This window comes from Heloderma suspectum, chromosome 3, assembly GCF_057233095.1.
Source record: "Heloderma suspectum isolate Gila_16-S chromosome 3, 16-S_ref, whole genome shotgun sequence".
Classification (NCBI taxonomy): Eukaryota; Metazoa; Chordata; class Lepidosauria; order Squamata; family Helodermatidae; genus Heloderma; species Heloderma suspectum.
In genome coordinates this window covers 131,584,004-131,611,405 of record NC_139460.1, presented here as the reverse complement: position 1 = coordinate 131,611,405, position 27,402 = coordinate 131,584,004, and the positions used below count along the sequence as shown (strand labels likewise).

General features: G+C 42.7%; 1 protein-coding gene across 12 annotated transcripts in view; it reads left to right on the top strand.

The window, feature by feature from the left end:
• Positions 1-27,402, top strand: part of LOC146350257 (guanine nucleotide exchange factor DBS-like) — a 166,066-nt gene that overhangs the window by 24,764 nt on the left and 113,900 nt on the right. The gene's annotated exons all lie outside the window — the stretch shown is intronic.

Here is a 27,402-nt window from a genome sequence, read left to right as displayed (position 1 = left end):
TAATGCTTCCTAAGGCCCACTTGACTTCACTCTCGAGGATGTCCGGCTCAAGTTCAGTGACCGCACTATCATGGCTATCAGGGACATTCAGATCTTTCCTGTATAGTTCTTCTGTGTATTCTTGCCACCTCTTCTTAATCTCATCTGCTTCTGTTAGGTCCCTGCCTTCTTTGTCCTTTATCATGCCCGTCTTTGCACAAAACGTTCCCTTGAGATCTCCAATTTTCTTGAAGAGATCTCTAGTCTTTCCCATTCTGTTGTTTTCCTCGATTTCTTTGCATTGTTCATTTAAGAAGGCCTTCTTGTCTCTCCTTGCTATTCTCTGGAACTTTGCATTCAGTTGGGTATATCTTCCCCTTTCTCCCTTGCTTTTCGCTTCCCTTCTTTCGTGAGCTACTTGTAAAGCCTCATCAGACAGCCACTTGGCTTTCTTGCATTTCTTTTTCTTTGGGACGGATTTCGTTGCTGCCTCCTGAACAATGTTATGGACCTCCGTCCATAGTTCCTCAGGCACTCTGTCTATCAGGTCTAATCCCTGAAATCTATTCCTCACCTCCACTGTATATTCATCAGGGATAAGATTTAGGTCATACCTGAACGGTTTAGTGGTTTTCCCGACGTTCTTCAATTTAAGCCGAAATTTTGCAAGAAGCAGCTCATGATCTGAGCCACAGTCAGCTCCAGGTCTTGTTTTTACTGACTGTATAGAGCTTCTCCATCTTTGGCTGCAAAGGACATAATCAATCTGATTTCGATATTGACCATCTGGTGACGTCCATGTGTAGAGTCGCCTCTTGTGCTGTTGGAAAAGAGTGTTTGCTATGATCAGCGTGTTCTCTTGGCAAAACTCTATTAGCTTTTATCCTGCTTCATTTTGTACACCAAGGCCATGCCTGCCTGTTATCCCGGTGATTTCTTGACTTCCTACTTTAGCATTCCAATCCCCTATGATGAAGAGGACATCTTTTTTTGGTGTTAGTTCTAGAAGGTGTTGTAGGTCTTCATAGAACCGATCAACCTCAGCTTCTTCGGCCTCAGTGGTTGGGGCATAGACTTGAATTACTGTGATGTTGAATGGTTTGCCTTGGATTCGTACTGAGATCATTCTATCATTTTTAAGATTGTACCCCAGTACTGCTTTTCCCACCCTTTTGTTGACTATGAGTGCTACTCCATTTCTTCTAAGGGATTCTTGCCCACAATAGTAGATATGATGGTCACCTGAATTAAATTCGCCCATGCCTGTCCATTTTAGTTTGCTGATTCCCAAGATGTCGATGTTCAATCTTGCCATCTCATGTTTGACCACCTCCAGCTTACCTTGATTCATTGATCTGATTTTCCAGGTTCCTAAACAGTATTGTTCTTTACAGCATCGGATTTTCTTTTCACCGCCAGACACATCCACAGCTGAGTGTCCTTTCGGGTTTGGCCCAGCCGCTTCACTCTTTCTGGCGCTACTTGGAAATACCCTCTGCTCTTCCCCAGTAGCATATTGGACACCTTCCGACCTGAGGGGCTCATCTTCCGGCGTCATCTCTTTTAGCCTTGTGATACGTTCCATGGGGTTTTCTTGGCAAGAATACTGGAGTGGGTTGCCATTTCCTTCTCCAGTGGACCACATTTTGTCAGAACTCTCTGCCATGACCTGTCCGTCTTGGGTGGCCCTGCACGGCATAGCTTATGGCTTCACTGAGTTACGCAAGCCCCTTCGCCACAACAAGGCAGTGATCCATGAAGGGGAGACTCATATATATATTTGCGCAAATTTATGTTATGAGCCTGTGCCCTGGATCTTTTAAGAACCTAGCAGCACCCCTGCTATGATATGAGTCAGTTTATTCCTCAAGGGTGAATTCTCCTTTTCTTTTATATAAACTCAAACTGACAAGATTCCAGTGATGTACTCTTGTTCTATCATAGAATCATAGAATAGTAGGATTGGAAGGGGCCTACAAGGTCATCGAGTTCAACCCCCTGCTCAATGCAGGAGCCAAGTCAGAGCATTCCTGACAGATGGCTGTCCAGCCTTGTCTTGAATGCCTCCAGTGTGGGAGAGCCCACCACCTCCCTAAGTAATTGGTTCCATTGTCGTATTGCTCTAACAGTCAGGAAGTTTTTCCTGATGTTCAGCCGGAATCTGGCTTCCTCTAACTTGAGCCCATTATTCCGTGTCCTGCACTCTGGGATGATCAAGAAGAGATCCTGGCCTTCCTCTCTGTGACAACCTTTCAAGTACTTGAAGAGCGCTATCATATCTCCCCTCAGTCTTCTCTTCTCAAGACTAAACATGCCCAGTTCTTTCAGTCTCTCTTCATAGGGCTTTGTTTCCAGTCCCCTGATCATCTTTGTTGTCCTCCTCTGAACCCTCTCCAGTTTGTCTGCATCCTTCTTAAAGTGTGGTGCCCAGAACTGGACACAGTACTCCAGATGAGACCTAACCAGTGCTGAGTAGAGGGGAACTAGTACTTCCCGGGATTTGGAAGCTATGCTTCTATGCAGCCCAAAAGAGCATTTGCCTTTTTTGCAGCCACATCACATTGTTGGCTCATATTCAGCTTGTGATCGACAACAATTCCAAGATCCTTCTCGCTTGTAGTGTTGTTGAGCCACGTATCCCCCATCTTATAACTGTGCATTTGGTTTCTTTTTCCTAAGTGCGGAACTTGGCATTTATCCCTATTAAATGTCATTCTGTTGTTTTCTGTCCAGCGCTCCAGTCTATCCAGATCACTTTGAATTTTGTTTCTGTCTTCCAAAGTATTAGCTATCCTGCCCAATTTTGTGTCATCTGCAAATTTTATCAGCATTCCCTGCACCTCCTCCTCCAAGTCATTAATAAAAATGTTGAAGAGCACTGGGCCCAGGAAATACTGAAATACCTTTTACATGCGACAGTAAAAGATGGCATTTTATTAAGCTATTCTCAGCATTTGTCAAGATTAGCCTGGTTTGTTCTTAAATTAATATTGCTATGCTCCTGATTGTATGTTGTCTAATCTCTTTACACAGGAGTCATAAGTAGTGTGGATTAAGAGAACTTTATTTCATCAAAGTTAATTTTAAATTGCACATGGCTCTAGTTAATATAATAAAGAACTCATAAGCCTACTATAGTTGCTTTGGGATAATTCTGAAGCATTAGGACAGAATCCAATGCAACACTACTGCTAACGTAAATTACATTGCGCTAGCATAAATTACATTGCGCTAGCGTAAACAACCTCTAGGGCAGCACCAATACCGCTTGCTGGCACAAAAGGTGGTGCCTAGGAAACTCTGTGATGCCAGCAAGCTCTATTGCCATTGCACTAGAGGTTGTTTATGCTAGTGCAACATAATTTAGGTTAGTGGTAGAGTCCTACCACTAGTACTCCCCATAATATTTATACTCCCCGTAATATTTAGTTTATTATCAGATGTCTTTTTACTTTGGTGTCTTTCTAATTGTAGTATAAGTAAAATTGCGCCATCTGATACCTTTTTTTAAAAAGCTTGTGCTTAATTACTTAAGTTTCATTGGGATTGGAGGCAGTTTTGGACTGTATCATTTTTTCCTACTTGGAGATATCATTATTCCTTCTGTGTGTTCTTTGCCTCTGATCTTCAAAGGCAACACTACTTCCAGATATAGACATCATTTTGGAGAGTCTACCACTCACAGCTACAGGAATTCAGGTATTGAACATTGGCTCAAGGTTTAGACCACAAGTTTTTGAAGTCTGTTTGATGAAAACTTGAGATTCTTTGGATGTTTATCAGAGGTTCCTTCCTCAACATAGGGTTACAAGCTACCCTAAAAGAGAGCTTGGTCATGCTACGTGTGGCAGCAGAGTTTTGGGGGGTGGCCTAGATTGCACTCATGCTGAGCAATGGGTAAGGGTTCAACATGCTTGACCAGGGCTACACAACATGAACAATGTGTACCATAGAACATGACCCTGTGTTCAAGATACAGATGTTCTATAATTGATATAGAAAGTTTGAAAACTGCTGGGGGGGGGGGTTACTGACAAAAGGCAATTGTACCCATGTGCTACCACCACCCCAAAAAGCTTTGCAGCTTTCCCAAAATTACGATTTATCACAACATATCTAGCATCTGGGATTCTTTATTATTTTATTTATTAATAATACTTACATATCACTTAATATAATTAAATATTTAAGCAGTTTACATATAAATATTAAAATCACATTTAAAATACACTATTACAAGCATTTTCAACTGCAATAACAATAAGAAGAAATTAGGTGTCAGGAGGCCCTAGCCGGCCTCTTTCAGTCTACTCCAGTAGCCAACTCCAGACACAGACAAAGGATTATTTTCAAGGCTTTATTCCTTTTACAACTTAATAACTCTATCACCAGTGACTAAGCTATGAACAGCAGAGTAATCTATGCCCTGGGTTGGAAACAGTTGGTCCCCATTTGAATGAGAATCACTTGCAGACCCTGAACTTATGGGCTAGGGAGAGTCCCTCCTCTTTTCCCTTGGGTCCTCTGGACGTGACCGTTGCTTGCGCGCCAAACAGGCGCTACGCCTCCTTTCTGCACCCTCCATAGCTCGTCGCTCTCTCCGTCTGCGTCGAGCATCCAGCCAGACCTCCTCCCGCGCTCTTTCACTCCCAGGACTGCTATGTCTGGAATGCCGGCAGGAGGAATCTCTGCCAGCTGCAGGGCCTGAGAGGGATGAGTGTGCTCCTCTCCCATGGACGGCTGTTCCTCCTCAGAATCAGAACTGCTCTGAGTTCTATGGGCTCAGTGTCCACCCTGACATTATGGATTTTAGAGAACTCTACCACGGACTCCAATGAGGCCCTCAGAGTCCGTGGTGGAACGGACCACCCACCTCCACCACCCCACAAAGTTGCCCCGGAACGGATCCTACCTGCCACCGGCCAGTCTGGTCCATCCGCTGCCGTCCTGCAGAAGAAAATTGTGTCTGGCGTAGCAGACACCATTTACGTCCCTTCTCTTTGGCATGATAGGCTACATAAATCTTTACATAGCCTATCACGGCAAAGAGCAGGGACGCAAATGGCGTCCGCTACACTGGATGCCATTTGCATTCCAGCAGCCGGAAGTCTGCCAGTGGCTGGCAGCTCTGTGGATTTGCCACGGAGTGGAGCCGGCCGGTGAGGATTCCGGGGGAGAGGGACGGATCACCTCCCCCCCCCCCATGGACCCCCCGCAGACTCCAAATAAGGGGGTTTCACACAACCCTAGAAGCAATACAAAGAATGGCAAGATGGAACAGCATATGATTAATTGCAATTAATTGTAAGCCAGAGAAAGCCTGGGTGAATAAGTGTGTTTTTAGGAGGTGTTTAAAACATAGCACATTTTATGCCTCCCAAACTGCACAAGGGAAGATGTTCCAGAGGGTGGGCACCACTACCGAGAAGGCCCCAACCCTCATAATTTTTCTACTTCTGAAGCAGGAAAAGTTATGATGGCTATATGAATTGGTACACAGCTGCAATAGTGAACTGAATAACTTTAGATTTTTCATTTTAAACTATTAAAAAAAAACAAATATGTGAAGGAAGGAAGAGAGGCAAAGAAGACATTGGCCAAGAAGTGGACATTGGGAGTCTTCTGTAAAGTCGTGCAGAAACTTGTACCTCTAGCTTTTTCACAAAAATAAAAAAGTGAGGCATGATCACTGATGGATTTCAGAATACTGTGTGAACTCTTTCAATGTGATTAGCAGATTCAGCAATAAATAAATAACCTTAATGGTCTTGATGTATCCCTGGTAGATAATGATTTCCCCATCTGTTATGATATGGGAAATTAAACGAGCTGGCAAAAGAAAGATGTCTACGCACAGCAGATAGGTACAAGAGAATAGAATCATAGAATAGAAGGGTTGGAAGGGGCCTAGAAGTCCAACACCCTGCTCAATGCAACCACCAGTAACTCCCAAAGTCATAATTTATCAGTGGGAATGTAAACCCAAAAGAGGAGCACAGGACTTGGGGCTCTCTCCTACCAGGGGATCACCACAGCCCAAGCACAATAATCTTCCTGAATAAGAGTTAAAGTCTTCTTTAGTTGGGTTGGCTTAGGGTAGAATGGGGAGGAGAGATTTTTTTTTTAATTTAAAGACACTAACTGAAAAGGTACATACAATGTGCACCATGTACATACCTTTATTTATTTATTTTATCTCATTTATATCCCACTTTTTTTCCTCTTCCAAAGAACCCAAGGCAGATTACACGATCCTCCTCCTCTCCATTTTATACTCACAGCATCCCTGTGAGGTGGGTAAGGCTGAGAGTCAGTGACTGGCCCCAAATCACCCAGTGAGCTTTATGTCCAAGTAGGGACTAGAACCCAGGTCTTCTGAGTCCCAGTCCAACACTTTAACCACTACACCACACTAGCCCTCACAATTTGAGATCCATTCTCCTGACTAGGTGTTTGTCCATTTCTGTTAGTACAACATAATACTGCTGATGTTTTTAGTGAGATTGTTTGTTTTTATGGCCTCTTTACTACCCCAGGGAGGCTGCAACATTAGACAGCTCCCCTTCAGTTAAGTCTGACCTCTGCTGTAAATCATAATTGTAGTTGCCTTTTAGTTTGGCGTGTCTTTGGTAGAGTGAAAGGCAAGACTTTAATACCAAGTGGAATTCAGTTTTCTTCTATTCTCTCCTTCCTGCATTAGATTGTTTTTTTTTTAAGTGAAATAATAGCCAAGTATAAAAACCAAATAACATTAAAAATCCCGTGACTTAAATAATGAGGTACGTTAGAAAAAAACAACTAAAACTAATATTGTGGTGTGAATTGTTGGTTGGGATAAAATAAGTTCTGCTGTTAGATTAACTGGAAATGCCACAGGAGTAACTGGCCAGTTTGAATGCCCTGGGTACTTCCAAGTTCTTATGTTCCAAGTTTTCCACAACTGTTGCAGGAAATGGAGACTTCATTATTTGACAAGCAGTTAGGTTTTGCTGTTGGGTTAATTCAACTACAGTGGTTTGATCTCTTGCACTGAGGAAGGGAAAATGTGCCTTTGGTATCTAAGTGGTTTTCTGGTGAGATGACAGCCTTCAGGAAGTGGGATTTAGTGTGTTCTTCTCTGGAAAGTGTTCTTTATAGGAAGTGCTGTGACATGCTGTGGGAACCAAGATTAATATATCCTAGTAACCCAAAATAATAACAACAGAAAGGCTTGCATTTAAGTCTACAGTTTTGTCCCCTCACACTGTTTTGAACCCCACACACACATACATACATATGGAAATTGCCAAGGAAGTCCAACACATTTGACGTCAAAAGAGGAAATTTCTCTAACATAAGGGAACTAGTAAAATGGAAGCTGAAAGGGGGAGTCAAGAGAGTTAAATCCCTTCAAAATTCTTGGAGGCTACTCAAATCACAATAATAGAAGCTTATCTAGAACGTATACCACAGTTTAGGAAAGGTAGCACCAAGTCCAAGAGGTAACCCGCATGGCTAATGAGCAGTGTCAAAGAAGCTACTAGAGAAAAGAAGGCTTCCTTCAGAAAATGGAAGTCTTGCCCAAATTTGGAGAACAAAAAGGAAATAGAAACAGACAATAAGAGATGCAAAGAATTTTTTTTGAGGCGCATATCACTAACAACATCAAGGCCAACAATCAGGAATTCTTTAAATAGAAGCAGGAAACCAATGAGGGAGGCAGTTGGACTAATGGATGACAGTGAAGTTAAAGGAGTACTAAAGGAGGATAAGGAGGTTGCAGAGAAGCTGAATGAATTCTTTTCATCTGTCTTCACTGCAGAAGATGTAGGACAGATACTTATGCCTGAACAGATGTGTTCAGGAAGGGAACTGAGGCTAATGGTGGTGACAAAAGAAGAAGTTCTTGACCTTACTGACAAATTGAAAACTAATAAATCATTGGGCCCAGGTGGAATCCATCCTAGAATTCTTAAGAACTCAAGATGTCAGGGATTCCAAGCTCTTCCGCTGAGTAATGAGGCAACCAACACTCCTTGCTGCGCAATCCACAAGCTCTTTATTCAGCTAATAGCACCTCTTCACCTCTGAAGCGACTACAAGAGCTGTCCTCTAGCCCTTATTAGCAAAATAAATATTTTGGTAAGAGAGCTACTGAAAGCAGGGCAGTTGCCTTTGATCTCAAATGGACAGGTTTCCTGCCATGCTCTGCCAACTCATCCCTGTCTCTTCCCTTCAAGGAGGTTCCTCCTGGCCCAACTTCTGATAGGCAGCTGGGTGGGATGTTTCCCACTTCCTCCCAGCTCCACCCTCTTAACTCTGCAGTGGGCTCTGGGATCTGTCAATCTTGATGCTCCCTCTCCTTCCATCAGGGGCCAGCAGGGGCCATCAGGGGCAGGACGGAGGCGGGGGGAGACAATCTCTGATCCTGTTCCTCCTCCTCAAATAGCCCCTGGGAAGGTTCTTCACTGACTCCGGGGGAGTCTTGGGGAATTTCCTCCCCACACCTTGTCTCTGCTGGGCTTCTTCTAGCTCCATCTCCAAATCTGAATCTAACAAAAATATGAAATTGCTGATCTCCTAACCACAATATGTAACATATCCCTAAGATCAGCCTCTATAGCAGAGGACTGGAGAAGAGCCAATGTAATATCAATTTTTAAAAAGGGATCCAGGGTGGAGTCAGGAAATTACAGCTCAGATAGCTTAACATCTGTTCTGGGTAAACTGGTTGAAAGCAATATTAAAGATAAAATTAGTAAGCATATAGAAGGACACACCCTACTGAAAAAATTAACATGGTTCTGCAAAGGTAAGCCCTGTCTCACTAACCTTTTCAAGTTCTTTGAGAGTGTCAGTAAACCTGTGGACAGGAGTGATCCAGTAGACATTTCTTACTTGGACTTCCAAAAGTTTTTTGACAAAGTCCCTCACCAAAGAACAGTCATGGAATGGTCTTCTTATGCATCAGAAACTGGTTAAAGAACAGAAAGCACAGAGTAGGAATAAATGGCAAATTCTCTGAAAGGAGGGACACAAACAGTGGAGTCCCACAGGGATCTGAATTGGGACCAATGCTTTTCAACTTGTTCATACATGATCTGGAATTGGGAGTTAGCAGTGAGGTGGCCAAGTTTGCTGATGATACCAAATTATTTAGGGTGGTTAAAACAAAAAGGGACTGTGAAGAGGATCAAAAAGGATCTCCCCAGACTGGGAGAATGGACATCAAAATGGCAAATGCAGTTCAGTGTAAGCAACTGTAAAATGATGCATGTTGGGGCAAAAAATCCCAACTTCAGATATAAGCTGATGGGATCTGTGCTAGCAGTGACTGACCAAGAAAGACATTTTGGGGTTGTGCTCAGTGAAATTGTCAACTCAGTGTGCAGCTGCTATGAAAAGGGCAAAATCCATGTTAGGCATAATTAGGAAAGGAATAAAAAATAAAACTGCCAATATCATACTGCACTTATACAAATCTGTATATCCTAGAAAAAAGGATATTGTAGAGTTGAAAAATTGCAGAAAGGGGCAACTAAATGATCAAGTGGCTGGAGCAACTCCTCTACAAGGAAAAGTTACAACATCTGGGACTGTTTAACTTAGAGAAAATGAAAGTACAGGGAGACATGATAGAGATGTGCAAAATTATGCATGGGATGGAGAAAGTGGATAGGGAGACATTTTTCCTCTCATAATACTAAAACCCGGAGTCATCCCATGAAGCTAATTGGTGGGAGATTCTGGACAGATAAAAGGAACTACTACTTCACACAGTGCATAGTTAAAACTATGGAATTTGCTACCACAGATGCAGGGATCGTCACCAATCAGGATGGCTTTAAAAGGAGATCAGACAAATTCATGGAGGATAATGGCTGCTAGTCCTATATGCTACCTCCAGTATCAGTGGCAGTATGCCTATGTACACTGGTTACTGGGGAACATGACTAGGAGGGTGCCATTACATTCATGTCCTTCTTGTGGGCTTCCCACAGGCAGTTGGTTGGCCACTGTGTCAACAGAATGCTGGACTAGATGGACCTTTGGTCTGAACCAGCAGGGCTCTTCTTCTGTTCTTACCCTCCCACACACTTACTCTGTGATCATGCACAAGAACTCCACACTTGTGCCTAGGCTAAATGTGAGCCCTCAGTTCCCCTGCTCTTCTCCTTGCTGTCCCTGGAAATTGGACTGGCCATGTTCCACAGCACATGTATGTTTCCATCTAGAAGCAGTCTTTCCAGATGGGGTCAGCATAGATTTCTAGTTCAACGGTCCACCCGCTTCAAGTCCATTACTTCTCATGATGCTCCTTCCTTGTCCCATTCTTCCTCTGCACTCCCAATATTATATTCTCCATGGTAGACTTGCATTGCCACCCTGACTAGGTCACACACCCAGTCAGGGGCTCTGAAGATACTGAGGTTTTGTCCTGGCTCCATTTTCCTGCTTCTCACTCATCAATTTTTTTCCCTAAGAAAATGTATTTACCTAAAGATAAGTCTCTTTCTTTCTAGAGGTGAGCAGATCTTTTGGAAGGAGGGGGAAGTCTTTCCTGTGGGCAGTGGTTTTCAAATATTGTCATTCCATGTTGTCTGCCACGAAACCCCAGAATATTAAGGAAGATTCTGGGGCATGTTGCTTTGCTCATGCACACTGATTTCATGCTTATCTCCCTATTCCCCTATATAAACAGAAAGTGTTTATGATCCTAGATTCTAGTCTACACCATACCAGAACAATCCTGTGGCTGCCCACTGTACAGAAAGATTGGCAAGCTGTTTTTCAGGGAAGCTTATCCACAGTTGCTGATATTCTCACTGAGGAACCCCTGTAATGAGATTTTCTAGAACACTGTTTGGAAACCACTGCTCTGTAGCATCAGTCTTGCCGTGACTGTAGACAAGTGGCTGAGTGAGGTAGACTTGGATAAGAGGATCAGAAACTATGTAGTCCTTGTGAGATTTGGCAGATGGCAATCACAGAACTACTCCTATTTGTGTCAGAAACCGATTTTCCCCCCTCTGTCAAAGTCAAGTTGGTTGGCCACAGTGCTTTTGAGAGTGGTCACACTTTAATGTGTAGCTTGGCTTAGTTGGCGGCTTCAATGAAACTTGCTTGAATCAGGCAGGTATTTGGGATGCTGGTAGTTCGCTGCTGATGTTTGCACATGGGATATTGTAATCAGAGGAGCTTGTTTAAAGTGTAGGTGGATATCTGAACATATGGCTTGGATGTGAATAAATGCATGTAAGTTAGGTTAATAAATTGTTCTTTATGACGTTCTAGTCATAATTCCACCTGATTTTGTGATGCACATGAAGTAATAGGCATTTAAATTACACAGGATGAAGCCAAAGGACTTTGTACCCACAGCTGATCCATGAGTCATCTGACTAGTTTGCCTATTAATGTTTCCGTGACTCTGTGTCATGTAGATTTGCAGCCAGCTCCATATTCCACCACATTTGCCTTAGCCAACCAAGTGTATTGGATAAGCATTTACACTGGCCTTGGGACCATATCACACAGGTGTAGAAAATAACATGTATACCATTGTGTATGAAAATTGTTCTGTCTATTTGGCCATGTAGTGGTATGTGTTTGGGACAAACAAACATGTCTTCTAAACTATCTTCTAAACTACATTTCTAAACTATCTTCATGTATAAGTGCATTTTCTTTTACATGCACCTCTGTTTGTAAAATCTTAAATATGAAACCACCTCAGCCCGAATGGACTGGAAACTGCTTGTTGATAGAAGTAAATTTTCTGACTTGAATACATGGGAATCATTATTTCTCCATGGTGGATAATAATGGAAATCTCTTTCCTTTAGGATGTATAAAGTAGACTAGCTGAAGAAGGCATTATCAAATTGGGTCTCTGAAGCTGCATGTAGTACTCGGTTGATTCCAGAAAACAGGACGTTGGAGCTATCCCTGAGTAAACCTAGAAGGAAACTGATTTCTTGCGCACTTCTCTGTCCTAGCTACTAAGGACCAAAGCAGACATTACTTTAAATCCATATCTAACAGCTATGTCTTTCCCCCACCATTTTTGCTCTAGAGTAGGTGCAGGGCCCCTGGTCTGGATCTTAAAAGTCCCATGCTAGGGTCCTGATCCAGATGGGGGCCCTCTGCCTACGCTAGAGTAAAAATGAAAACAAAAGATATAGCTACTAGATGTGGATTTAAAGTAATGTCTATTTTGGTGTATATACCGAGAGGGTTTAGGAGGTTGCAGTGTGATCAGAGCTTGACAGAGAAAGGTGACGGCCTGTGTGTTTGGCTTTGAGTGTGTCAAGACTTGAGTCGGCAGCAGGTGTTGATGAGGCAATAGGCCAGCTGAAGATCTGAGAGTGGTGTGAGTTCTGGTGAAAGGAGGCAGGCCTTGCTGCATTGGGAAAGGGCAAAGGACATGCCAGTGGTGGTAGCAGTGGGAAGGAATGCTTGGGAGGAGTGAAGTTGCAATGATAGCAAGCTGTTATTCCCAGCTAAATTTATTATTACTTCTTGTTGCAGCTCTGGAGCTTAGGAAGCATGGTCCTCTCTAAAGTAAAGTATTTATACAGGAACTTAGAGGTACATTTATGCAGTGGTGGGCTGAGGAATGGTTTAGCTTGGGTCATTTCAGTCTTCTAATATTCGTATATCCAATGCTGAAAAGCAGAGCCAGGATCAAGGGTGTAGGTATGGTCAGTCGAGCACCTGGTGAGGGCCCAAATGCCAGCAGGGATCCACTGACTGGAGCTGCTCCTCCTCTTCACCGTTGCAACCTGCCTGTTCACCTGCCTCTTGCTCTGGCCCACACAACAGTGGTGATGAGCAGGAAGACCCGTAGATGCCACTGCCTACTTGCTCACTGGTTCTTTTTCAAGCAAGTAAGTGTAGCAATGATGAGAAAGAGCGTGAAGAGCAATAGCAGCTGATGACAGCAGTGGTGAGAAGGTAGGTTCACTGAGGGAGGGGGATATTGAGGGTGTCTGGTCCAAGGGCCCTCAAAAACCTGGAGCCGGGCTGTTAAAAAGGTTGGGAAATTGACTTCTTAGTAAAGTATGCTTGTGTTATGTCTTTGTCTTAGGTAGCGCTGAGCTGAAACAACACATCCAGTTTGTTTCTTTTTAGCATAGGTTGTAAAACACTTGTTTTCGTAGTCTCTCTCAATTTGAACATTTTCATCTGCACTGGGTCAAGCTGTTTCTGAGCAGTGCCTGAAAGAGTGTCCCCAACTTGAGAAGAGAGAACTGTGCAGTCTCTGAGGAATTAATTGCCAAACGTTCATGCCCAGAGAGGCTCACCAGCCTTAGAAGAGGGTGCAATACATTCCTGTACTAGGTGAAAACAGCAAAGGTTGAGGATGTCTTGGTAACCCGTGAAAACTCAGCTCAGACTAATTCTAGATCGCAGTCTCTTTCACATTCCTTTCCTATCGTAGTAGCTCTCCCAGTGTTTAGTACTCTGAGTTACAGCCAGCAGATTGAACAGACGTTATGTGGCCATTACTATGTCTAATTCAGCCCCCCATTGCCTTTAACCTTACTAACATGGTGGGTCAGAATCCCACTTAGCTGAACGGACTGCAGGGCCACTGAATGGACTACAACTAGAGACCATCTATTGAAAGCCTTAAGGAATGTAGTCTAAACCACTTGGACAACTGGATTTTTGTTTTATTAATTTAATGTATTTTAGAAGTCCAAGTACATGCATTCAGGGACAAACGAAAAGCTACTATTTTATCTTTTATATGCTTGCATGCATGTATCAGAAGTGTGGAATTGTACAGCCTCTGGGTCTACAGTGACGTTAAAATGATGCAGGTCTGTCATGATGTTGAGGCAGTAGTGCAAATTGATTAAGAAAAGCCCTGTTCGCTTTGCATTCAGAATGAAGATACCGTTTTCTCTAGGACCTGGGTTGGCTTTCTCCTCTTTAAGGGAACAGCAGGCAGCATCAGCACGTTGAAGCAGGGCAGCCCTGGGACGTGCTTGCTTGAATCTTCCAGGGAGAGAGAACTGGCTAATGAAAACTTCACATTAATTCTGACATCTAATAGCAATTCAGCAAGTGGAGTGGCGGGGGGGGAACCACTTCACAGAGGAGGAGAGAATTTTTAAAGCGATATTGATGTAATTATCATTCATGGCTCGGAACAGCATCCTCCTTGCCTGTGCACAGCAGAGGGAGAGTGGTGCCTGCTCCTTTTGCGCTGATATTGGGGGGGTCCATGGGGAGTAGCGATTGAAATGCAGCACTGTAAAGCCGCCCTGTTGGTTCCCCATGACCACCTCCAGTCTTGATAATGGGGGGCATGCTTCCTGTGGGTCGCCTTTGTTAATGCTTGGGAATGAAGTGTTAGCTAAAAACGGAAGAAATGGCTTCAGGAGAACTGGTGTGGAGATTGTGTGCTGTTTCCCAGCACACTGGTAGGAGGGGCTGCTGGTCTAAAATTATGTATCTGTGTTTAACACTCAATGTTTGGGGTTTTAACAGGATATTTTTGGGAAGCCAGTTGTAATTGGAATGACTATTTAATTAGATATATCTGTGTTGATGGGAAGGAGAATTATTTGTTAATTGCTACTAGGACCTTATAGTTCCTTTGGCAGGCTTTTTTAAAAGGTCTGTTAGAAGGATGTAACAGACATTTGTTCATATATGGTTCCCAGAATGTACTACGCCCGGTGCAATGTACCCAGGGCATAGAAATCAGATACAAATCAGATACGCAATTTTTTTCCCCAGGGCTGCTTTTTGAAAATGCAAACTGAAATTACTTGTTTAACAGAGAGGTGATGCAAGCTCATTTTAGGTTGCCGCCAGCCTGGCTCTTTAAATGAGAAGGGATATTTGAAACCGTTAGTAAAGAATGTGTGTTATGCAGGAGTTATTGTCTGAATCAAGAATGCATTTATTGAGTTTTTAAAAGATTTCAAAGGTGTCTTATTTTATATTTTAAGAACTGTTTTTAGGGCTTTTAGTACTTTATTCTGCTGCTGGTTTTAATTTGATTTTATGTGTTGGAATGGTTTTATTCTCTGCTGCTGGTTTTATCTTGGTTGTATTCCGCACTGGTTTTACTGTTTTGTTCTTAATGTTTGTATCTTATGTGTTTTAAATGTATTGTATACTGCCCAGAGAACTTTGGTTATTGTGTGGCTTAAAAGTACAGTAATTAAATAATAAATGTTTAAATAAGAGCATTTCAACATTGTTTAATTATCAGCGGGTGATGTCTTGTTCTATGTAGTTGTGTTGAAGTAAAGGAAAACTTCTTGAGTATCGTTTATGAAACAATAAAATGTGGAGATACTACAATATGTGTGCTGTTACTTGTGACAGGTATACCTGTTTGAAACTGAAGAGAATAACTTATTTGTCTGAAAATAAGGGTGTGTATGTTTTTTTCTTGGGTTCCCTTATAACAAAGCCAGGACTGTTAAATAAAAGTTGCAAGCTGTTTTTTATCCTGCAGTTGAATCCATGGATGCTTATTGGGAAATGAGCCCCATTTATTTCATTGGGACTTACTTCCAAGTAATAATAATAATTAATGCTTGCTTGGTATTCATATACAGCTTTTTCTGTGTATGCTTTACATACATTATCTAAGTAAGTCTTACTATGACCCTGTTAAGTAGGGCAGTACTATTTATCTTGCTGTTATACATGGTGTGGAGGATGGACCTGAGAGATAGCAGCTTGCCTAGGGCAACCTAATAAGTTTATGGCTAAGATTTGAACTACTGTCTTGTTAGTCTGTGTTCCTAAAGAGTACCCTGTACCAGAGAGCAGCACGAGGATAGATGTCAAAAGGCACAGTGCTTTAGAACATCTTTGCACTATTCCTTTTTTGGTATGTTTCATTTTGGTCTCTATCTTTAGGTTTTGTTTCACTGAACCTGGAAACCTGTGCTGTTTTCAGTAGCACAGGAACCTGTACCATCATTCAGAAAGAAGGTTACACACTTTATGGATTCTCCTGCACGAACCTCTCCGCTGCCTTTCTGTGTGAATAAGTATAGATGCTGTCATTGCTCACAGAGATCCAATGATGCTCCCAAAGCCCCCTCCATATGTTCCCTAAATATGGGGGCATAAAATTGCCTATTGCTTGCCATTCTGTGCTGTGGATATTGCTTTATGTCTGCTAGAGTTCCTTGCTGTCCTTTTTTATTTTTCGTATCTGATATAATTAGCAAAATGACTGGTGGTTAGAACTGCAGTGATCAGCTATATTAGGGATTCATTTAAAATGGGCAAATGGCTGATAATCTATGTTTTGGTTTTATCGGCTGCACCTTTCCTTTTCCTATTATTTTGGTTGTTGCTTGATTGTTTTGTTAATTTGTATAGGATTTTATTGGTTTTCAGCTGTCTCATTCTGCACATGCAGTGGAAGGGCAGGATCTAAACATTTCTAATAAAAAATAAATATTAATCAAGTAGAGTATGTTCGCATGTATCAGCCATTATTGAATGTTACTGGGTGGGTGGTAGCTAGGTGTGTATGTATTGGGGGTGGGGGGAAGAAATGTAACACAGATGAGTTTAAAATATTGCCAGTTAAGGCAAGATGCCAGTTCGTTGGCTAGTAGGCTTCTATTCTATTTAAAAACGTTGCCCAGATGGAATTGTTTGTAGCTCAGTGGGTGTACATTATACACTGTGTAAGAATTGGATTCGAACGTTAAAATCATCTGTGGCTTGCTGTGCCTAGTAATACAGATTTTTGTTTGTCCTGTCACAAGCAATATATTTTAAGCTCCTTTTATAAAATATTTTTTCAAAGGTGAATTTTGTTTTAAACTTGTTTTTGTTCTCTCTCCCCCCGCCCCGGTTACTTGAGCAGGACACATTGTGTGCATTCACACATGACAAGCCATACTCAAGGTTGAAAAATGGGTTGTCATTGAACCGTGGGTTGTTGTGTTAGCTGTGCTAATAAACCATGATTTGTTAACCACGAACAACCCACGAAGAGAACCCATGGTTTGTTGTTGGGTTGTGAACTGCAGGTTGTTTGTGGTTAACAAACCATGGTTTGTTAGGGTGGCTGGGTTCACGCAAAACAACAACCCATGGTTCAGTGACAACCCACAGTCAACCTATACACAACCAGGAGTGTGGGTTGTTGTCTTGTATGAACCTAGCCATTGGGTGTATTGGACACATCACAGGGTTCTTGGTGGGGAACCATACTTCTGTTCCAGGAATGCAGACATATCAATAGGATTAGATCTAAGGACACAGTCAAGGTCAAAAAGGCTGGTTTGCTCACACACAACTGTCTACATGGAGATTACTACAATCCAGCATGAGAAGAGAAAGAAGCATAGTTTCCAGGTACAGTTGCCCTCTTTGTAACTGGCCGACAGTTGGGCTGATTCATAACATGATTTATTCACATAAGCTCCAGAAATACACACTTCATAACATATTTAACAATAATCTTGCAAAACTGGGTGTCATTTATCAGGAAAGACGTATGTACGTGCATGCATGTGTGTGTTAAGGTTGCAGTTTGGACTTGAGTTCCAAATGCATATATTTGGAATTAAGCCAATTTGATTCCAGTGGAAGCCAGCCTGATATAGTGAAAAGAGTACTGGACCTGAACCAGGGAGATCTAAATCCCCATGTCGCCGTGGAGGTCATTGGGTGACCTTGGACCAGTCATGTTAGTACTATTCAAGTTTTCTATACACAAGGAGGGGACGGGGGATGAGCATGCTAGCTCCTCACCCACCACCCACTTCATTCTCATCATCATCCATGTGTAGAGGCCCGTGTCTGCACTCATTGGTAATTGTACAAGGTAGCATGTTTTCTTGTTGCTGTTCTGGAGGCCAGATTCTAAGATATTTGTTGGAATTTTTCAGATGACTTTCTAATGTACCTAGCTGTCTATTTAGAAACAGAGCTTGAGTCCCCACTAATATTAGATTTAAGACTGAGACTAATCATGCTCATGTGTTCCTCTACTTTGGGGGTGCAGGGAGGAAGGAAATGGTGTTTTTGTTCTGTGAAATCTCAACTTTTGCAATATTGATCTGTTGGCTATAAATAAAACTTGCCAAGTCTTATTTTCTTTTGAAAGATAAAGTAACAGACCACATTAAACCCTCAAGATTTTGGGACTAAACTGTAACTTGCCTTGCTTTCAATGTATTAAATATTTTCACATTTACTCTTGACCTCTTTAATGAACGTACCTGCATTTGTTTCAGTTGGCTGCTATCCTGCATATTTAAATTTTTACATAACTAACATAACTACACCATTTTTATTCACTCTGACATTAGCAATTTCTCATGAGAATACATCTCTACTTTTTATATTTTGCTCTGTTTTTAAAATTGCTATAAGAATTTAAATTGGTGGCTTTTTGCAAGATACCATTTTTAAACTAACTAAGAGCAGTGTCAGGAAATAATAGGAATTACTGAATACTCAACATCTTATTTCTTTACACAATGATTTGAAATATAGAAGGAGCAATTTTGAAAACATAGGTGTTCTGTTTTATAGCAATATGTTGTGATTTAAATTATTGGAGGAGGCTTAAGCAGACAAGGTTTTTTTTCATTTATACATAATACTGATAAAAGTGGACAGTCACAAATGTCCTCGGAATGTGTGATACATGGGCTGGGTTTGCACAACAAGCTAACCCAAGATGGTTTATTTTTCAGAGCAACCCATAATGGGTTACCATGTTGTCTGTGAGCTGTTTTTCCCACCCACAGTGGGTTATTTCCTCCAAATAAGACACCCCAAGAACCTGCAGTATGCAGTATGGGTTGTTTTACCTATGGTGGGTTAGTGTGTTGTCTTTACGCCAACCTGGGTTACAGAGATCACCTACAGAGCCTCTCAGCAAAAGTGGTCAAAAACACTTCTACCACTCTGCTCCTCTCCATCCATCCTGAGATCCGCCTAGCAACAGATTGTGCCTGCTGCCAACGCTCCATCTCCTTTGCCACCCAACTCCTCCCTCCTCTCTCCTTCTGCGATGTGGTCTGCAAAGTTGCTTTCACTCACACAAGTGTCTAATTGGCTGAGCGACCTTGAGCAAAGTTGTTTTCCTGCCTAATTCAGCTGTGTCTCCACCTCCAAAGCATCTCCTACATCCTGCCTGGGCGGTTCCCAAACAGTTTCACCTGCAGTTAAATCCTCACTTTTCCAAGGAAAAGCAAAGTTGTGCAATTATCCAGTAGTGCTTCTTGTGCCTCCCCACAATGGGAACCTGTATATTAAATTGTGTCCCATTCCTGCACATTTTCAAGGAGTTGGAGGCTCCCCACCCCTTTTTGCGCAATATTCCCACCATGTAAGCATCACTCCTTTCCAGTCAGGCCACCCCTTCCCAACTCAGCAGATGATTCTTCCCCTCCCTACAACCCACAGGACCGAACCTCCACCCTGCAACTTGTCACTGCAACTGCCAGCCCCCAAGCTAACCATCCAACCCCCCACCCCACCCCGGAACTAATTCCAAATAGTGCCCTGGTAGATTCAAAGCAGTATTAAGCAAGTCAAATAAGCCACATAGTCACTTTGTATGCCCATAAAAATTATCTTTTTATCCTGTGTTGTTGGTCTGCTGCTGGTAAGGAGGGAGCTGTCAAATCCTTGGAAATTGGGGCGAGGGGTAAGGAATAAGAACTGAGGAAGCGGGGGTAGGAGTGGGAAGACAAGGGAAGGAAACGGGACAGTGGGTAATGATCGGCATGGGGTTGAGAATGGGGCAACTGACAGAGGCAGAAGAAGACGTGAAGTGGACCAGTTAGAGTCAGGCTGCTGAGTAGTGACAGTGCGAGGGACGGCGGGATATGGTTTCCACCGCAAAGGAAGCTGGGATACCTGTCCGGCTGGACAGGAGGGCCCCAGGGGCAGGAAGGGCGAGGGGGGAGAAATAAACTACACTGTGTAACTTATTTGAGAGATTGTGTGAATGGGGCACAGTCGGCTATTTGCAAAATAATCTACTGTGAGTAGCTTATAAGCCCCCATGGGTTAACATGATGTGTGAAGAGGCCCATGGTGGGTGTTCAGATGATTGCAGGGGCAAAAGAAGCCATCATGGCTACCCCCCCCGTCCATGCCAGCCGCGCGCACTGGTTGTTTACAGAATTACCCATGCTGCATCACGGGTTGGTGCGTCATGCAAACCCAGCGCACAGCGCGGTGGGGTGGCTTCATATCCACCGTAAACCCCTACTGCACATCGTAGGTTGTAGGGTGGGTATGGAGACTGCGCCACACGCCAGGTTAGCATGACAAGCCAACCCGTGCTGCAGCAGAGGTAATTCTGTAAACAACCGGTGTACACGGCAGGGGCGGGAGGAGAAGCCATCCCCCCGCCCCCCTCCGTGATCATCCAAACCTGGACATTAGGTCAGAAGATACAAAAAGAAGAAGATACAATCATGGCCTAGAGCAGTGTTTCCTAAACTGTGAGTCCGCAGAATTCTGGTGTTCCGGGCAATGTTAATAGGGGTTCTGTGAGAAAATTTTGATGCTAGCAATATTTTTCCCTCTAAAATATGAAATATGAAATTATGAATGTATCAAAAATACTTTGCTGAATAGTATTTAGATTGTAAAGGCTGCTGTTGTGACATGGCCATCACAAAGCCACATTGGCTCTTGCAAGGTGGAGCCTATGAGGAAGACAGAGCAACGCCCCACCCCTCTCCAGGCTATTATGGGCACCCTTAATAGATTCACAGAGAGCAGTATCTGGAGCCAAGCTTTGGTCTCTTCTGTAGGCAGCAGCAGCAGGTGCCTGAGCAGAGTGTGTGCGTGTGTGTGTGTGTAAATTTTGTTTTTGAATTCTGTGTGTGGGGCTGGGTCAACTTAGAATCATAGAATAGTAGGGCTGGAAGGGGCCTATAAGGCCATCGTGTCCAACCCCCTGCTCACTGCAGGAATCCAAGTCAGAGCATCCCTGACAGATGGGTGTCCAGCCTCGTCTTGAAGGCCTAATCCTTCGAGACCCCCAGCAGACAGCACCATCAGCTAGGAGATGGGAAAGTCAGTCAGTCAGTCAGTCAGTCAGCCAATGTACATATCAACTTGGGTACAGCTCTAGACTGTGCAAATTAATTTTTAGGGCTCTAGGATCTGTAAATCAATTTTTAAGGCTTGGGTGCACCTCTAGGTTTTGGAGAGGAGATGGTGAGGCTCCGTGGCAGAGCTCCTGCTTTGCATGCGAAAGGTCCCAAGTTCAATCCCTGGCATCTCCAGGTAGGGCTGGAAAAATTCCTGCCTGAAACCCTGGAGAGCCACTGCCAGTCACTGTTGACAATACTGGGCTAGATGAACAAGTAGTCTGACTCAATATAAGGCTGTGTTCCTAAATTAATTTTTAAGGCAGCTCTAGGGTGCCTTAAACGGGTGCAGCTGTAGGCTCTGCAAATTAATTATTTGGCACTCCTAGCAGAAGGACAGTTGTTCATTCCAATAATTTCCCTACGTTCTGCTCTCTTTGTAATTTGTTCTTTCTGAAAATGAAAACTAACCTTTAAATAACTAACAAATAAAAAATCAAATGCACATTTGAGCATTATGGGTGACAGTTTATCGGTATGAAAATTGACTTAATTTCCTCTGTTGTGTTTCCAAATTTCCCCAACCCCCTTTATTCCAAAGGTAGTCCATTACCGCCCCCCCCCCCCCCGCGACCCACCGGGACCAACATTTATGGATTCTGTGAATATATTTCAAGCCCAAAAGTGTTCTGTGGCGAAATTACTTTTGGAAATGCTGGCAAAGATGACTTCCTCCTTGTTCCTTTATCTTTTTATTGGGTTGCCCAGTTAGCTGGATTTTGTACACAGCTATTGATTACTTTCTGCATAGGGAAAGAAACAAAGCAACAATAATAATTTACAGTGTGGTAGGTTTTTCTCCCTTGGTTCTCATAGTTTGCACATTAGTATTGTGGTCAGACAGTTCAACTTTGGGCTTTGTGCTGTGATTCTACAATGAAGTGTTTGTAGGGGAGACCTTGGTTTTTGGAGCTTTTTCATTGAAGCAAATGGGGCCTTTTTTCCTATTCAAATTGGCGTTGTGGGGCAGGGGGAGCACAATCTGGATCAGGACCACAGAGGGGGCAAAGAGATGAAAGCCCCCCTATTTCTCATATACAAGGATCCTGATCTGGGTGAGGTCTTCTGTTCTTATTTTTGCATATCTAAAGTGCTAAAGAAGCACTTTAATGCTACCTATTAAAGATAATTTAGAATTTGGCCCTGAGTCAGATGAGGACATGCCAGAGAAGAAGAGGGGAGAGTCCCAGGCTCATGCTGCTCATCCTTTTAATGCTAACCCATGGTTTAGCCGTGTTGCATCCAAATGAGGCCAGAGGGTGAGCCAAAGGCCTCAAGCTGCCCATTCCTGCTCTAGTCCGCGCCCAAGAGAGAGATGAATGGATTACTCCTTGTTGCTGTCTGCATCTAAGTGAGGCAAGAACAGATTTGATCACAGGCACTCTTCCCACTATGCCTGAGCATCAACGGCAAGGTCCACCACTTCCTCGGAGGTGGTGTTTGTGCTAGGGGCACATCCTCTAGTAATTACAACATATCTAATAGCCATCAAGATGTTGTGTGGACATCCCCATAGAACTACAGGTAGTCCCAAATAACTTGATATAAAGTTATGAATCTTTGTATTAAAATTGACATTTTCCTTGGAGATTAGGCATGCAGCTATATTGGGTCAGAGCAGCCTGGCTTTGGCTTAGGGTGGCAGTGGGGCAGTGAGAATCAAAGTAGGTTTCAGCAACTTAGGACTCTCGCCAGCTGGTGGTGAAGTAGTGGGCTGACCCCTTCAACATCCCCATTTTATGCTGTGGCTTGGAAAAGGAAGGACCGCGATCACTCCTTTCTCTGTAACTGGTAGGAGGTACTCTGAGACTAGGTTCCTTCCTGAGGGAAGAGGGAAGGATTTAACCACAGGCACCCCAACAAGGTTTGCACAACATGCTAAACAACCCAGAGTTGGAGTGTTCCTGGGTTGTTTAGCACAGCAGAAATGGATGAGCAGTCAGGAGCCAGCTTGCTCCTGAACAATCCATGGTTAGATTGTTGTGTTGTCTGAAGCAGGCATATTGACTGGTGAAGACATACCTGTAGGGCAGCCTTCCCCAATCTGGTGCCCTCTGTATGTTTTGGACTTCAACTCTTACCAACCCGAGCTAGCATTGTCAATGGACAGGAATTCTGGGAGCTGTAGTCCAAAACATCTGGAAGGCACCAGGTTGGGGAAGGCTGCTCATTGGATATATTTTTCTCTCCCAGAAGCAAAACCAGCCATGAATCTATCTGTTACATTCTCTTAAAGCAGCCTTCCGCAACCTGGTGACTTCCAAATGTTTTGGACTTCAACCTGCACCATCCTATTGACCATGCTGGCTGGGGATGATTGGAGCTGGAGTCCAGTACATCTGGAGGGCACCAGGTTGGGCAAGGCTTTACAGATCCATTGCTGATCTTTGAAATTTGATTAAAACAAGATGGTAAAAGATCTCACCAGGCTGACTTAAAATGAGCAAGGAAGCTACTTGAGGTTTAGCAGGGTTACACCGTTTTTCTTTTTTTAATAACCTAGTACAGGGCCAACCCAATACATTGTGCTGCCTGAGGCAAAGAATAGGCAGCACATACAGAATCTATATAGAATATAGGAGTTGAAATTTACTTCAGTACTGGCAACAAAACAGCATTCTCAACCACACCTGAGGCAGCAGCAGACTAACTTAGGGAGCTTGGGGAAAATGGCAGGTGGTTGCTCTTTCCTTGCCCCTAGCATCCACCACCTGAATTGGCCACCTCACTCTGCCTGAACATAGCTGCAGCAAAGTTATTTAGAAATGAAAGAACCTGGCAAGCATACTGCTGCAGGCAAAAGCTGATGTTTCTTTTGATATACTTGTGTGATTCGGTATGTTTGTGAATACCAGTGTTTAGGTTGACTAGATGGCAGAATAAATAATTGATGGATTATTAAAAGTGTGGTTCCTCTCTTCTGATTCTCTGTGCACTAGAGTGGGGTGTTGCTTGTAAAACTCTGCTGTTGAGACAGAGCACATCATTTTTAAATGTGATTTTTCTAAATATAGGTAATCCCAGAGGCCCTTGACCTTGTAACCAAATGCAGTTGAAAGTCACTTTGGCTTCCCCTTTGAATTGCAAGTAGGATGGACAACTTGAGTAAAAACCTGTTCTTTTAATCTCTGTAGACACAATGTCTAGTTCTCACATAATCAGAACTCCTTTCTATTTTTAGACACCTTTCTCACCGAAAACTTTGTTTCTGTTTGCTTGCTTTCCTCTGAGGAAATGGTTTCTGTATCCTCCTCCTTTGTTAAAGGATCCTCCCTGTTAAGTAATTAAGTTAAAACAAATGCAACTTTCAAAACTGCTACTTCAAAACTGAAATTTTCTACGTAGTATACATTTTTATTTTTAGCTTTATCCACAAGTGCCCTTGTTCTGAAATCCCTTTGAACTGTTGGGGATGATGTGTTGCCTAGTCTGACATGTGTAGTTTTAACTTGATGGCATGGTGCTATTCAAGTTTCTCTTGGTTTGTATGTGGTATAAAAAGCCATAGAAAAGGGATAGCCTGTGGGCTTTTGGGAGGGGGGATGGGGAAAAAAATCTTGTCCTGCTTTTGTGGCACTCAGATGCTTTGTGAAGTTTGCAGAACACTTATGTGGAAAGACCCTCATATTTCAGGATGCTTTGACACTAAAAACTCCATATACCCATCGCATATTTAGTAGCTATTTATTTATTTAAATACTGTTATGCCATTTCTTCGAAGCAGCTTACAGAATAAAACCGCCACATATATCATAAAACAAATAACACAAGTCACAAGAACATACAATGTCTGGCAGAGCTTTCTCCTGCCTGGGGCCCTCTAGATGTCCTGGACTTCAACTCCCATTTCTAGCCAGCATGGCCATCCATATGGTTGGGAATGATGGGGATTGCAGGTCAACACACATCTGGAGGGTGTCAGGTTGGAAAAGACCTTCCAAACCGAAAAAGCCAGCTGAAAAAAGATGCACCTTGCCTTGCTTTCTAAAAGCAAGTATAAGAAGTAGACTTTCACACTTCGGAAGGAAGATTGTATCATTCAGCAATATGCCAAATAAAGTATAAAAATGAAATGGTGTAAAATAAATCTGCCCTGAGAGCTGTTCTCTCACCTAGAACACCCACAAAAAAAGAACAATAGTTAACTTGCATTAATACTGTTTCGCACCTTGACAGGTTTTTTTGGAAATTCTTACCCTTTGGCATTTAAGAAAGAAAATGCAACTCTGAAATAATCTTTGTATTTCAGAAGCGATATAAAGAGGACAAAGTACTTGTTCTTATGACTCTTTAATGAAAATTGGAAGAGATACATTGGAGGGGGAAGTAAAAATGTGTTTTCACAGAAGGTTCTTTGTGCTTGTATTACAGTAGTAAATGTTCCGGAAGATGTACTGTATGTCACAAAAAGAGTGTATGGATATATATTTGAGAGGAGTCTTCAATACATTCCTGAGGTCTTGAATCACCCAAATGATAGGAGTGTTTATTTCTGGCTTGCCTAAGATTTTTGTATTAGATAATGTAATGTTTTTGTTTATTTACTTTTATCTGAAGCAACCCTTTTTATAGCTTAGGTAGGCTAGGGGCTCTGATCATGTGACCAATACTGCAAGAGTTACATTGGTTGCCAGTGCATTTCCAGGCCCTATTTAAAGTGCTGGTTTTAACCTTGAAAGCCTTAAATGGTTTGGGCCCAACTGTTTGAAGGACCACCTTGTCCCATTCCAGATTGCCCACATTTTGAAGTCATCAGTAGAGGCCCTTCTCACTTGCCTGCCAGCAGGGGCAGTTAGCTGGTGAGTACAAGGCAGAAAGCCTTTTCAGTGGTGGCCCTGCACGTCTGACAGCTTCCTTCAGGGGTCATTGGGCACTTTCTTTGCAGGTCTTCAGGAAGGTTCTGAAGACTACTTGTTTTTGCTAGCCTTCGTATAATACAGGTTTTTATTTCTATTATCTGTTTTTATAGTGTTTTCATACTATTTTATTGTATATTTATTTATTGCTTGTTTGTATTTGTGTACTTTTGTATTTTTTACGATCTTGTATGCTGCCTTATATGCTTCTACCCGTAAAGGCAACCTAAACATTATTTTAAACAAATAGATAGAAGACTTTCAGTAAAACACTTTAGTAGTAGTTATAAAGAAATATTTTTCTGTGGTGGTAGTGATTCTTTACATTTAAAGATAAAGAACTTTTACAGCTGGTCCAGATGTAATGGGAATCCATGGTTTCCCACTATATAAACAAGCCTGCACTCTTGGACTCACGCACTCTTCCCTTCCCTCCTCTTGTGACAGTGAGTAGGAGGTTGGACATTTTTACTTCCACTTTTAAACAAACCACAGTTCCCTGTTTATGTCTGAACTCAGTTCAGGGCAGTGGGGGTGGGAGGACTGCTAGGAGTGAGGAAAGGTGTTTTATATGTGTCTGTATATTTTGCATGGGGTGTGTGCGGCTGTGTGTGTGTGAGTGTGAAAGAAAGATAGAAAGATTATACTTCTGGCTTAGAATAAACTGTAGTTGCCAATTAACATCTGAACTGGGGGAAAATGTATTTTAACTATGGTTGCTTCAAACAAACCAGGATCAAACAGTGGTATTAAATCCTGGCTTGTTAACAAACCACAGTTAGAATAAGCTAGTTTCCCAGCCCCAGTCATAAAGGGAAAGTATGGTTTATTCAAAACCAAAAGTGAGCATTTTCAATCTCCTTCCCTCATGTATGGAGGAGATGGAGAGGGGAGGGAGGATTACATGAGCTCAAGGCTCACCAAGGCTTCTTCTCGTAGTGCTAAATCATAGTTTACCATTACAGTCTGAAACAAGCCATATAATAATGCACACATATTCTGTCTGTCTGTCTGTCTGTCTTTGCCCTGTAAGCTTCAGTCCACCGGTTCTCTGCTTCTGGTACATTGTAGCCTCAGTTGTGCAGGCAGGTTGGAGGGAGTGTCCTTTTTTGTTTCCTCCAACTCATTTGCTGAGTTCACATGTAATGCCCAAACCATGGATTGATCATTGTGCCAAGCCTTAGGGTTTCATACTTCTTCCTTTCCCTTCTGCCTTGGTGTCAGATTCCTTCTCTCACTTCCTGGTTTGGTCCTGCAGTGGACAAACTGTGGTTTGATCAAACCAGCAGGTCAAGGAAGGAAGTGGAGCCCATGAGGGGAGGGGAGGACCCATAGTGCACATCATATTCCTGATCCTCAGAGTCCAAACCTTAGTTTGGAGGGTCAGTAGGAGTATTACATCTGAATCAAGCCAAATACTCTGTGGTTTAAGAATAAAACAAATTGGGAGCGTTTCCAAATGT